Below are 13105 nucleotides of genomic sequence, written 5' to 3'. Positions count from 1 at the left end.
AAAAGCTACACAGCGTAAAGAAAAAAAAAAAAGGAAATTATTTATTATCAGGATGAAACCTCAGTAGTATTGTCTCTTCTGAACTAATTATTAGTTTTTGGTGGTTTCTAAATCCCCTGCTACATTCAGAGGACATCATATAAACTATGATTAGTAATAAAGATGTGATAGGGTCTCTGGTTTTGTTTTTTTGGTTGTTTTTTTTTGTGTTTTTTTTCCTTTTCCCATTTACCCCATCATCTTCCCTTGGCTATTTAACCATAGAACATCTCCTTATCAGGGCCTGATCATCTGGTTGTTCTGTAAATGTCCTGTACATAAGATGACTGCATCCTAAAGCCATATTTACAACTAAAACTCCACATGAAAAGGACCTTCATTCGATGTACTGCAGCCCCCTTCTTCACTGAAAGGGTTATCAAGCATTGAAATAGGCTGCTAAGGGAACTGGTTGAATCACCATCCCTGGAGGTGTTTAAAAGATGTGTAGATCTGGTGCTTAGGGACACGGTTTCATGGTGGATTTGGCAGTGCTAGGTGAATGGTTGAACTTGATGATCTTTAAGGTCTATTCCAACCTAAATAATTATATGAATCTATGACTCTGTGACTCTCTATCTCTGGGAATCAGACTGATCCCATCAATTTCATCATATAAACCAGCCATCAAATGAAAAGAGCTTCTACACATTGCCAAACCTGTAATTTCATAACTAGCTTGCAACCACTATCCAACCACTGATTTTTTATTATTTTTAATATACTCACTTTGGAGAAGGAATGAAGTTCATATTTTCAATGGAAAAACAGTTGAATTATTGTGTTAAAGTATAAGAACAACTTTCATGAACTCACAGAATCACAGAATGTCCTGAGTTGGAAGGGACCCACAAGTATCATTGAGTCCATCTCCTGTCCTTGTATATGACAACCCCACAGTTCCCACCATGTGTCTGAGGGTGTTGTCCAGTCTCTTCTTGAACACTGTCAGGCTTGGGGCTGTGATACCTCCCTGGGGAGCCTAATCCAGTGCTTCACCACCCTCTGGGGGAAGAACCTTTTCCTGATGTCCAACCTAAACCTCCCCTGGCACATCTTCCTGCCATTCCCTTGGGTTCTGAGGGAACCCTTTGTTGGGTCAGAACATCTGTCTAGCTCACTGATTTGTCTCTGCTGATGGCTACTAGCAGATACTTTGAGAAAGACAGTAAAACTGGGAAAGCACTAATTACTTTTCCCGTGGTTTTTCTCTTATAACTTTCAGCAATCTGAGACTCAGGGACTTTCAGAACAGATGTCTTTCATTAATTCTTCCATTAATTTTGTCTAATTGCTTTTTGAGCCCATTTATACTTTTGGCATCAACAACATCCAATGGCAATAAGTGCTACAACTTAATTGTGTGTCACATGAAAAATATTTCCTTTTATTTGTTCTAAAACAGTTGCCTCGTCATTTCATTTCATTTCATTTCATTTCATTTCATTTCATTTCATTTATTTCACCTTGTCTTTGAGTTATGGGAAACAGTGAATAGTTATTCCCGATTGACCCTCTCTATTCCTTTCTCAGTTTCTTCATCTCTCCAATTTCCCTGTATTCTTTTATTTTCCATAGTGAAGAATCTTAGTTTGTATAATCTCTTCCCATATGGAAACATCCCAAATTCCTGATTATCCTTATTTTCTCATTTTACTCTGTTCCTTGGGGGTAGAATAAGAGTGCCTTATTTCTGTTTGTTTCTTTGCTGTTTTCGTTATAGTTTTTGCTATTCTATTTCCTGTTTTGCTCACTTCTGAACATTGAACAGATATTTTCAGAGAACTTTCCACAAAATCTACTTCCAGGATCACCTTCCACATCATCGTTTGAAATCTAGTATCACGTTTGTCATCTTATTGTTTGTTTCCCTTCACGATGAAAGGTGTGAATTTGCATTCATGAAGGATGAATTTTATTTGCCACTCTGTCAAGTAGATATCTTGTATCATAAGACCATTCTGCAACTTTTCCTTGTCAGTTCAGGACTGAGTCTTGTAATTAATTTTGTACCACTTGGAGATTTTTTGCCTCACTACTTACCTCTTAACCAGATCATTAGAAAATATGGTTAATATCATAAGTTTAAACACAGATACCTGAGGGACACTGCTGCTACCCTCATTCTTTGTGAAAAATCTACCATTTATTCCTAATCTTTATTGATTGTTCTTTGACCAGTTACTAATCCATGAGAGGACTCTCCATCTCCCTCTCTTGACACTGAACTCTTTTAAAAGTACCTTTGTCAAAGAATCTTTTCAAAAGCTTATTGAAAATCTAAATTAATTAAGGAGATTCAATACTAATTCCTTAAGATAATTGTTGCTCATGATAATAGAAATAGATTACAGTTCTTGATTAGAGGTTAAGATGCTGAAAAGTCCAGACTTGATACCTTTGAGTGCCTAATCTATCATGAAGAAAAGTTCAGGGAAGTCGCAGGAAGCTGATTTTTGTGTCTCTCTAGGCAACTTTTTCAGTTGACCACCTTTCTGTTCTTCCAGTGCAGGACAGCGGGCTAAGCAATACTCTGAACTCTGTGTTGGTGATTGACATGGGATGATGAAAGATGGAAACTGTATTTCTTAAAATCAAGATTCAGGTAGCTCGTGTCTAGACATGCACAGTAGCTACTAATTTAGAGGCCCTGGATGTCACTGTGACCGGAGACAAAAGTCACTATGCATTTTACAGCAAATCTTCATTAATATGTTTTGTTTGTGAAGACAGAAGTAGTTTCCTAAGTTTGAATAGCTCCATAGAAAGGTACCCTATAAAGGAGCTTGGGAAACTGTTGGGAAGTTAGTCAGGAATGAGATTTTGATTAATATTCTCCTTTTTTCTTGGGCACCAAGAATACAGTTTCTCTATAGTATTGGTTTCACAAGGTATTGTGTTTCCCCAATATTTTTTCTCCTGCAGCACTTTTTTTCCTCCTTAACCTTATAGGCTAGACTTACTAGTGTACATTGACAACAGTGGTCCATTTGGAACTGTGGGATAACACAGAAGCAGAAATGTCACAAAATGTAAGTGAATATATTCTTAAATGCAGGAAACAGGAACTAAGCGTAACTCAGATTCAATATGTGACACTTGGCAAATCAAGGAATACCTAAATTTAATCAGAGGCAGATGACTTCCTGCCAAACCTACTGTGTAAGCCAACGCAGTCAGGTCACAAAACCAGCCAGAGGCCATTAATACAATCGCAAAGAGCAAATTTATTTTAGTTACTTTGCTACCAGGGGATCTCAGAAACAGCACCTAAGCTCCTGGGCAGAGGTGACACAAGTGGAGGCGCAGGCACTGCAAAATTCAGTCTTGGTAGAAGATCACTGGGCCTGCTGTGTTCACCTGTATTTCAATGCTTTAAGCAGATGCAATCTTCTGCTGTGCTCGGCTCTTTCTCACAACAAAGCAGGAATCTCAGTCACAATTATAAGGTGCCTTAGAGCTTCTCACCAGTCTGTGTTATCTAACACAGAGGTTCTACTTGTCAAGCACACAAGGTCAGTAAAACAATTAGTGTGACGTATGTGCTTTTCCTACACCCCAACTGCAGTCGCTTAAACATATTTACAGTTATCCTCCTCGGCATTCTTATGCTATTCCCATACACCTGGTATTTTTCTTTGCAATTTTACTAGCTGATAGACATTCTTAATTGGAAATAAGACAGAATTTATTCTCTGAGTAACAGACAAATTTTACTATGACCCATCTTTAGAGTTATTGTGAAGACTGAATTTTCTTTGGGAAAAGGTATTAGGATATTGTCCATACTGCCTGTTAAATATTAGTAAAAATTTTTATCTTTGGGTGAAAAAATACCAAACTGAGGAAAGGTTTAGTTAGGGAATGGGAGCTGGAGCTTCATAAATGATAAGATCTTAGAAGAACAAAACAGTTTTAAGTATCTGCAACTTGCATGTTCTTAAAGGTTTAATCTGCTATCTAAATAAAAAATGAGGTTTTCTGAATAGAAATCTGTAATAAAGCTGGACTGCTTCTTAATCTACCATCCAACAAGAAAGAAACATAAACAAGTCTAGATATTTATTCTTAATTAACTCAAGTGAACCTCTAGAGTCTCATTATTGTTGCGTTTTGCCTCTCAGACTTCAGTTATACACCTAATCTTGGACATATTTGTTATACACATATGATTTGAAGTCTTGTTATGCAAGATAAAAATTAATTACAGGAATAGCGTCAAATTGTTTTCTTCAAATTAACATTGGATTTGGAGATTAGAATAATAAAACAAGAATTTATGAGACACATTCATTAACTTTTTCCACAGATAAGGGCTTGCTGACAGAGTAGCATCCTTGAAAATAAGCTCTCTGACAAATGTAGTCTGTTTCTCTTACCAGAGTAATCCTAATTTGTCTGAACAGATTTGATATTCAGATATGTCACAAATAATGGCAACAAATAATTCGTAAGCTAAAATGCTTCCTGGATGCAACATCCTGTATCTAGTCACTGTGTTTAGCAACCAGAAAATTACCACTTGGATTTCCTACCAGTTTGCTATTCAACCAGTATTTGGGGCAATTCCTGATTGTGCCCATTCTTTGTTCTCTAAACAGTCCTGGCCAATATGTACAGAATTTTCTTTTTCATATCAATATAAATGAGACTGTGTAGGAGTTCCAGTCATGAGGTATTGTTTCAGCTGCCTGTTTGGAAGACAAACTTAATAAGAGTATAGTGAAAGGGGAAGACTACATTTTATGCTCTTCAGAAAACTTCAATTGAATCAGAATTCACAGTAAAATTCATTAGACTTTCAGAATTCACAGGCTATTGATTTAACAATCTGTAGTCCTTTGCATACATGTGAAGTGCAATACAGCCTCACAAAAAACTAATGAATTCATGTTATTAAACACTGTGTATGCATATGGTTCTTCATGAAATGAGAGTAGAGAAAGAGGAGGGAAAAAAGAAAATCAGATAAAGAAATACTAGGAAACAACATAATTTGCTAAAAGCTTCATGGTATCTCAGACACAGATTCCTGAGCTCATATGTAAAATCCCACATTTAAAGAAACAGCTGAGCCTCCTGTTAGAAGCAATTATTGTATTTTGCAGCTACTTCTTGTGTTATTATTTGCACAAAGATTATAAAGAAGGGTTATTTCTTTGTGAAAATCTAGACCATGGTATAGTACCTAAGTTTCATTTATTGACTTTCAGTGCAGTTTCTGAAAGGATCAGCTGATATGAAAGAATGCAGCCATGCTATGTTCTTCCCTTGACAACCCATATTCATCTAAGAAAGGCTTAAGTCCCTGGACATGTACCATGGAATCTTGTTTGCTTCTCATTTAGCACAGGCTGCCAGGTTGCCTTGCACAGTCTTTGCAGAGGCAGAAAGAAAATAGTGCATTCAGAAGCAAAACAGCACAACAAAAAAAGATGTTTCATTCAAACCAGGGAACAATTTTGGAGACCTGTAAGTATTCACATATATTTTTCTCTCAGAGAAGAGTACAGAATTCCAAAGTTTATAAAGAGGAATGCTTTCTAACCCAGTTACAGGCCCAAGAAGTTCAGCAGTTCACTTCTAGAGGCCAACACATACAGGAACACAAGACCATAAAGTAAGAAGAGGTCCCAACAAAAACAGTCAGAATTACTTTATTTCAGATTTAGACTGTCTAAAAGATGTGCATATCCTAGAAAAGGAAAATTTCAACTGTTCTGCTGAAGCCTGCTTTCAGCTAAGTGTGAACAGTGGTATGAGCTGGGGGGAGAATGGATTGACAGCAGCCCTGTGGAGCAGAGCTTGGGGGTGTTGATTGATTAGAAACTCAACACGACCCAGTAATGTGCACTTGTAGCCCAGAAAGCCAACCATGTCGTGGGCTGTATCAAAAGAAGTATGACCAGCAGGTCGAAGGAGGTGTTTCTCCCTCTACTCTGCTCTCATGAGACCCCACCTACAATACTTATGTTCAGCTCTGGGGCCCCGAATGTAAGAAGGACACGGACGTGTTGGAGATAGTCCACAGGAGGGCCATGAAGATGATGAGAGGGCTGGAGCAACTCTCCTATGAAGACAGGCTGAGAGATTTGAGGTTGTTCAGCCTAGAGAAGAATCTGGGGAGACCTTATAGGCGCCTTTCAGTACCTAAATGGGACCTACAAGAAAACTGGAGAGGGACTTTTTACAAGGGCATGTAGTGACAGGACAAGGGCAATGGCCTTAAACTGAAAGAGGGTAGATTTAGATGAGATATATGGAAGAAATTGTTCATCATGAGGGTGGTGAGACACTGGAACAGGCTGCCCAGAGAAGCTGTGGGTGCCCCATTCCTGGAAGTGTTCAAGGTCAGGTTGGATTTGGTTTTGAGCAACCTGGTCTAGTGGAAGGTGTCTCTGCTCATGGCAGGTGGTTTGGAACTAGATGGCCTTTAAGGTCCCTTCCAACCCAAACTATTCGGTGATTCCATACTAAATTTTTGCCAGAAATGCAAATATAAAAGTAGCTCTGGAGAGATATAATAGTTCTCTGTTGATTAATTAGAAAAAAAAAAAAAAAGAAAAAGAGGGGACTAGCAAAAATTGAAAAAGTAGCTTTTTACTCACAGAATGCAGCATAACTTTTTACTGGCTAATTGTTTGCTTTCTGTGACTTACTACTGTAATGTTGAAACAGTAGACCAAAAAAAAAAAAAAGTTTCTGGCTGAAAGGAAATGAAAAGAAATAGAAATAGTTATAATATGAGCCAAAAATGAATGTTTGCTGCAGTGTCAAGTGTATGCAGATGTGACTATGGCAGAAGGATTTATTAATAATTCAATATTTAGGTCTGAACAATAAGGAATACTGCGCCAAAGTAATTTCTTTGACCTCCAGAACCAGTGGTGTTTATTTAGCAGTTTGGTTTTCTTTCACTGATCAGACTCTGCATCAACAACTCCGGCTGATTTGTTCTACTATAAACCCTGGAGCTTCTGAAGTGCACTGTGTCTTTGTGCCTGGGTGTGAGCACGTGTATGCAGGTGACTCACAAAATTATACACCAGCTTTGCACCACCATTTAATTCCTGGAAGGGAAGCTCCTTGTACCATGTCCTGTCACAGCCCATGAATATGACCACGTGTGCTCCTATTTACCTTAATAAAACAAAACAAAACAAGAAAATCTTTAGGAAGTTTACAGCAGAGGAAGATGACTGTTTTTGCAAAAAAATATTTGCTTACCTCAGAAAGGTGCCTAAAACACATTCCAAAACAAATCTTTTCACAGAATCGTAGAATCACAGAATGGTTGGGGTTGGAAGGGACCTCTGGAGATCATCTAGTCCAGCCCACCTGCTAAAGTAGGTTCACCTAGAGCAGATCACACAGGAATGTGTCCAGGCAGATCTTGAATGTCTCCAGAGAAGGAGACTCCACAATCTGTCTGGGCAGCCTGTTCCAGTGTTCTGTCACCCTTAAAGAATTTTTTCCTCATATTCAGATGGAACCTTCTGTGCTTCAGTCTGTGCCCATTGCCCCTCATCCTATTGCTGGGCATCACTGAAAAGAGTATGGTCCCACCTTCTTGACATCTACCCTTGAGATATTTATAAACATTAAAGAGATCCCCTCTCAGCTTTCTCTTCTCCAGGCTGAACAGACCCAGCTCTCTCAGTCTCTCCTCATAAGAAAGGTGCTCTAGGGCCCTAATCATATTTGTAGCTCTCGCTGGACTCCCTCCAGTAATTCCTTGTCCTTCTTAAACTGGGGAGCCCAGAACTGGACACAGTACTGCAGGTGTGGCCTCACCAGTCTGGAGTAGAGTGGTCACACTCTTCCTTATATGCCCCAGGATACTGTTGGCCTTCTTGGCCACAAGGGCACATTGTTGACTCATGGTCAACCTGTTTTTTCCTGGTCAAATATGGTTTTGCCTGCAGAAAACTGACTCTTTGGATGAAGAATACAAATTAAATAAAATACTTGAACCAGGCTATGGGCAAAAATCCCTTCTGAATATACCCATCTCAGCTGAAGCCACTGATGACCCCAAATGTACAGCCTGGTTGTTTATGACTTGGCTGCCAAAAGGCGTGTGCATTCATTTTCTAATCTACTTTCAGGCAAGACCGATGAGCTAGTCTGTGACAGTGGTGATACATGGCTGCATACCAGCCTAGTCACCTTTGCCTAAAGTAAATTTGGGATTGCTCACAGCATTCCTCCCACAATAGGGCTGTGGAGTCAGCAACCCCCAACAGACAGCTGTGAGCAAGCAACCTGGGACTGTTAGTGTTTCCAGTCACATAAATGAAAGTTTACTGTTGTCTGTTTTTTCAGCTTTATAATGCTACCTTTTCGCTTTCATGTATTTTACAACCTGAGCTGCATTATGTTTGTTTCAGATGTGCAACTACAGAGGAATACAAATGTAAGTGATTGAGGGCATTAGCAAATTAGGTGGTGATGAGTAATCTGTGCTTTCAGATTCTCACTGAGAACAGTTCTGAAACACTTACAGTTTAACAGATGTGTCACGCAGAAAATTAAGCCATATAAAAGTGGAATATTAAACAATAATTACATTTCAATTTGATTAAAATAAATTTAAACTGCCAATTGCTCCTCCTCCAGATTTCTCAATATTATCTCTGAGATGAAACCTGTGAGCCTATCGTCTAATTTAAGACGGCTAGGTTTGGAGAACTGTACTTTTTTCCCTCCTTTTTCCTTATGTGTATCTGAATATTTCATATATACAAATACATGTCAGATACACACTTTTATATACAAAACTGGACTATTTGCTTGTCTCTGTTGTGTGCTACCCATTTTTATAAAGAATAAAATATTAGAACAGATACAAAATCTTCCATACAATTCACTGAAACATCAATGAAAATTTAAGCTGATTTGTCATCTCTTAATTCTTCCTTCAGTTAAGTTGCGTTAACACTTTCTGTTCATGGAAGATATCACACAACAATTTAATGTGCCATCCTACAGACATCAAAGATGGCATGTGCTCCCATGGGTAGATAGTATTTGTGATGGTGCATTTGTACTATTTTTAGTGATTTTAGAAGTTCCAAGAGCACTGCACACACACAAAAATATCAGAAAGTTAACTAAATGCAGTGAATTATCAAAAATATCAAGCATAAGGGTTTATCTCTGACTAAGTTATTGGTTTTATTTGGCATTTCACATAGAAAGAAAAGATCACATCAGGGCTAAGTAAGTCAGATGGCACTCTTCCAAGATGCCATACACATTCCTGCCAAAGTCAGCAACTTACAGAAATAAAGCACCCCAAAACAAGCTGCTAAACTCTAATCAATGTCAAATGAGCCTAACAAAGCAGAAGAAGTTTTTATAAGGTGTTTTTTTTTTTTCTTTTTTTTCTTTTTTTTCTGTAGTGTGATTGAGGATTGATTTGTGTTACAGAATATTTTCCAATGGGCATTTAAAAACACTCTATTGATTTGTTACCACATCTTACTATTTCTAAATATCTTAGATGGGTGATTAGATGCTCTGCCACTACAGCAAACCTGTCACTGGGGAGCCAATTTCTTGCAGATTTCCATTGTGTTATGTGAGCCAGAGTTGCTTTTGACCTCTGAATAAAAGGTAGAGGCTTCCAAAGACTTTGAAAAGTATTTTCAGCAAAATAGGCACTGGGCACAGCCTGGTCACCAACTCAGAGCACAGAGGGACTCACAGCACACAAGTATATCCCCTTGGACCTTCCAGTCCCAAGTTTCCTTTGAAGATATACCTGCCTTTGCTCAGCAGCCTGGGAATTAGAGCACTTGCCCAGGAAATGCAAGATTTTGGCTGTCACCTTTTTTTCTGGGAAATGCTGAAACCAAATGTTCCTGCTCTCAGGGTCTGATGAGCAGCTGTATGAATGAAGCTGGACTACTATGCAGAAAAGACTGGAAAAAATTAATGGAACCAAGAAGAGAAAAACTCACGGGGAATGGGGAAGCATCTATTCCCAATACTGTTTGTGTCTCTTATCTCATGTCTCTTAAATGGATATTGCATAGGCAGAGCTCAGATCAGGAACCAGAATGAGAAATACTGTCTCAAAAAAAAAGGCTGTAGACATATTTGCCCTCTTCTTTGCCCTCTCAGGCTAGTGCACAGTATGAGGCACCACATGTGGACAAACTGGGTATAGACAAAGTCCTGAGGGTCCCATTCAGGCCCAACAGCTGTAAGAGTGGTTGCAGGTAAAGGAATCTCAGCAACATGAGGTCACTTCTGGACCAGGCCCAGCCAACCCCAAAATCCAGACTGTAGGTAGGTGGGATCTATTTCAGCCACTGTGACTCTAGTCCACTTGAATTTGTCCATGAAATGTCATATTTCACAAACTATGTATAATATTGTTGGACTTCATAGAGGCCCATGGGGAAAATATTATGAAAACAAATGTTAAAAATGCAGTTTATTGCAAATACAGGCTTATTAAATTGAAGGACATTAAATGATGAAATAGATTATTAAAAAATATCAAAACTAACAGACAGTTGCAGACATTCTCTTGGGGAGAAATCTATTTTCTGCCTAGCCACAAACTCAGTAATGGTGGCATATGATCCATTTAATGCAGTTCGAAATGTAAAAGCACTCATACTAGATCATGTTGTATGAACTGTATGCTCTAAAACTGCATTAAAAAATAAATATTGCAGTGTTGTACAAGGACCACATACCTGAAATTTTCTTATCTGGGAAAGTTAATTGCCTCTTTGTATACAGGACTGGTTTTATCACCTCAGAAAATTCTCCTAAAGCTAGTCACAGTTATTAGGATTTTGCAGAAATACTTGTGTTTGTCCTCATTAGTGAGCTGAGAGGTGCTCCTCCTTTACATTCAGAACCAACTCCAACACTTCAGTGAACAGACTAATAATGAAGAGAAAATAGGAGAAAGAAGCTTTACATCCTCTAAGAGATTGTTTAGCTATGAAGAGATTAATCGCACTCACTGGGGTATCTGAACCAAGAATCTCCCTTCAAAAACTTCCCGGGTGATAATGGCTCAAAGAAGACAAAGCCAGATTTAAATAAAAATTTGTGGAGTCCTATGGGCAGCTCCAGGTCCTAAGATCCAAGAACTTTCACATTTTAAATCCAGACCCGAATCTTTTACAGAGCAGGCTCAGGTTAATGTAGCAATCATCAGTTTAAGGCAGTCAAACCAATCTTGGAATGCACTTCTTGTTGTTGTTTGTCAAACAGAAATGAAGTTTTTGCAATGGTATGTGCTGAGGTTACTCCGCATATATGGTGATTTTCTGAATCCTCCATAATAACCGGGAAGTCCAGTCTAATTTCTATTGCATTTGGCAAAATCGTAGAGATCCCGAAAATAATTAGCCTCCAAGTTTTATGCAAATCAATGAATAGTTAGGGGAGGGGAAGTCTGTTAATGAAAGCCCACAGCAGAAATTTAGAACGTGCATGAAAAAGAAGCCTCGATCTTACAATGAAAAACTTCATTTGGACAGCACAGTTTGTGAAAAGTAGTGCTTCACGTGCTCATATCTGGCCAAAGTCAATCAAGTACAAGGCACAAATTTATAGGAAACCAAGCTTTATTAGCTTCAATGTTCAGGGAGATATTTGTTTTACTTAGTAAATAATTTATTCCTTCATTTTTTTTGCAGTCTGCTGTGCCTCTGTATGCGGCTGGGTTTGAGAGAAGAAATGCAGTAATGCTGTGAGAAAGGCCAAGGCATTTCTGAGTGAGACTAAAGCAGAAAGTCTGGGCAGTCATGTGAAACAAAATTTGTTATGAGATTTGCAGCCCAACTTCTAAATCAAATGGGTTTTGATAATAAGCATCCATCACAGTGAGTCTTTTTCCAGTCTTTCTTTGGGTTGTTTTTAGATGGCTGTCACCTTAGTATAAGATATATTAATTCTAATTATCTAGTCTAAGACTTTTTTCTTTCCTTGATACATCATTTGCAAAGAATTTCCTCACTGATAGGGCTTAAAACACTTTGTTCCTTTGTCACATCTCTGATTGAGAAAAAGCTTTTTCCTGATTGTTGTGTCAGAATCTCTGCTAACTGCACAACCATGTGTGAGAGTGTCTACAAGGAAAGTATATAGATGTACATATACATTTAGGCTTCATGAGGCAAAATCTATGGAAATATGGAGCTCTTTCCAAATCCTTATTTCCAAGGCTGCCAATATCACTGAAGTCCAACCACAAGACTGATTAAAGTGTAGTTTATGACTGCAACAGTATTGCAAATGTACAACTGAGACAGATTTTTTTCTCCTTTCTCTTCTGTTTTTCTGCAATGTACAGTAAATAAAACTTAATGTTTCTAGCATGCAAATGGTAGCCTCAGTAGCTACCATTTAAGCTTAAGAATATTTGCAGTAGGATTTCCTAAAAGGCTTCATAGAAAAAAAGGCTTATTGTTTGAAGCCAAATTCATCTTTTAATTAAGACTGATCAAAATAGTTTATACAGATTTTCATAAGCTTTTTGCTCACACTGTGTATTATTTAGCTTAGTGATCACAGCTGAAAAGCATGATTTTAATAAAGAAGTTGAATAAGTAGATTAAAGTAAGTTGTAGAGACTGCCTCATTCCAATGGTAAACAAAATAAACTAGTTTAATCAAGGCAAGATAGGTTATATATAGCATGTGTATTATCTTTACTTCATTTTCTTATTGCTTTGAATTTGTATTTAAAGTAGATAACATAGCACAGATGATAAGAAAGATTAATTTTAATTAGCAGCTGTTATATGTTTTTACAATTTTTTCTGATGAAGTAAGGAGAGTTGTTGATGTAAACTCCAATTATAATTAGCATCCCCCGAACACCTAGGAGTCAATAATTTGTTTGCAAGCCCCTATAAGGAATGACTAAGCTAATAGCTTGGAGTGTACCCCTTATGCAAGGACAAACCCATGCTCCTGTGAATGCCTATGCTAACTATAGACTGATTTTGTTGCCTGAACTATTTAACGTTAGATGAAGGAAGTGGTAGGAAAGACACTGATAACAATAGTATCTCAGGTGATGTGTGCAATA

General features: G+C 38.0%; 1 protein-coding gene across 4 annotated transcripts in view; it reads left to right on the top strand.

Annotated features, from left to right (window-relative positions):
- The window catches only part of LGSN (lengsin, lens protein with glutamine synthetase domain), a 100009-nt gene that overhangs the window by 41091 nt on the left and 45813 nt on the right, over positions 1-13105 (top strand). The window lies entirely within an intron of this gene.

The sequence above is a fragment of the Columba livia genome, chromosome 3, assembly GCF_036013475.1.
Source record: "Columba livia isolate bColLiv1 breed racing homer chromosome 3, bColLiv1.pat.W.v2, whole genome shotgun sequence".
Lineage (NCBI taxonomy): Eukaryota > Metazoa > Chordata > Aves > Columbiformes > Columbidae > Columba > Columba livia.
The sequence above is the reverse complement of the archived record's forward strand: the minus strand, read 5'-3'. Positions and strand labels throughout refer to the sequence as shown.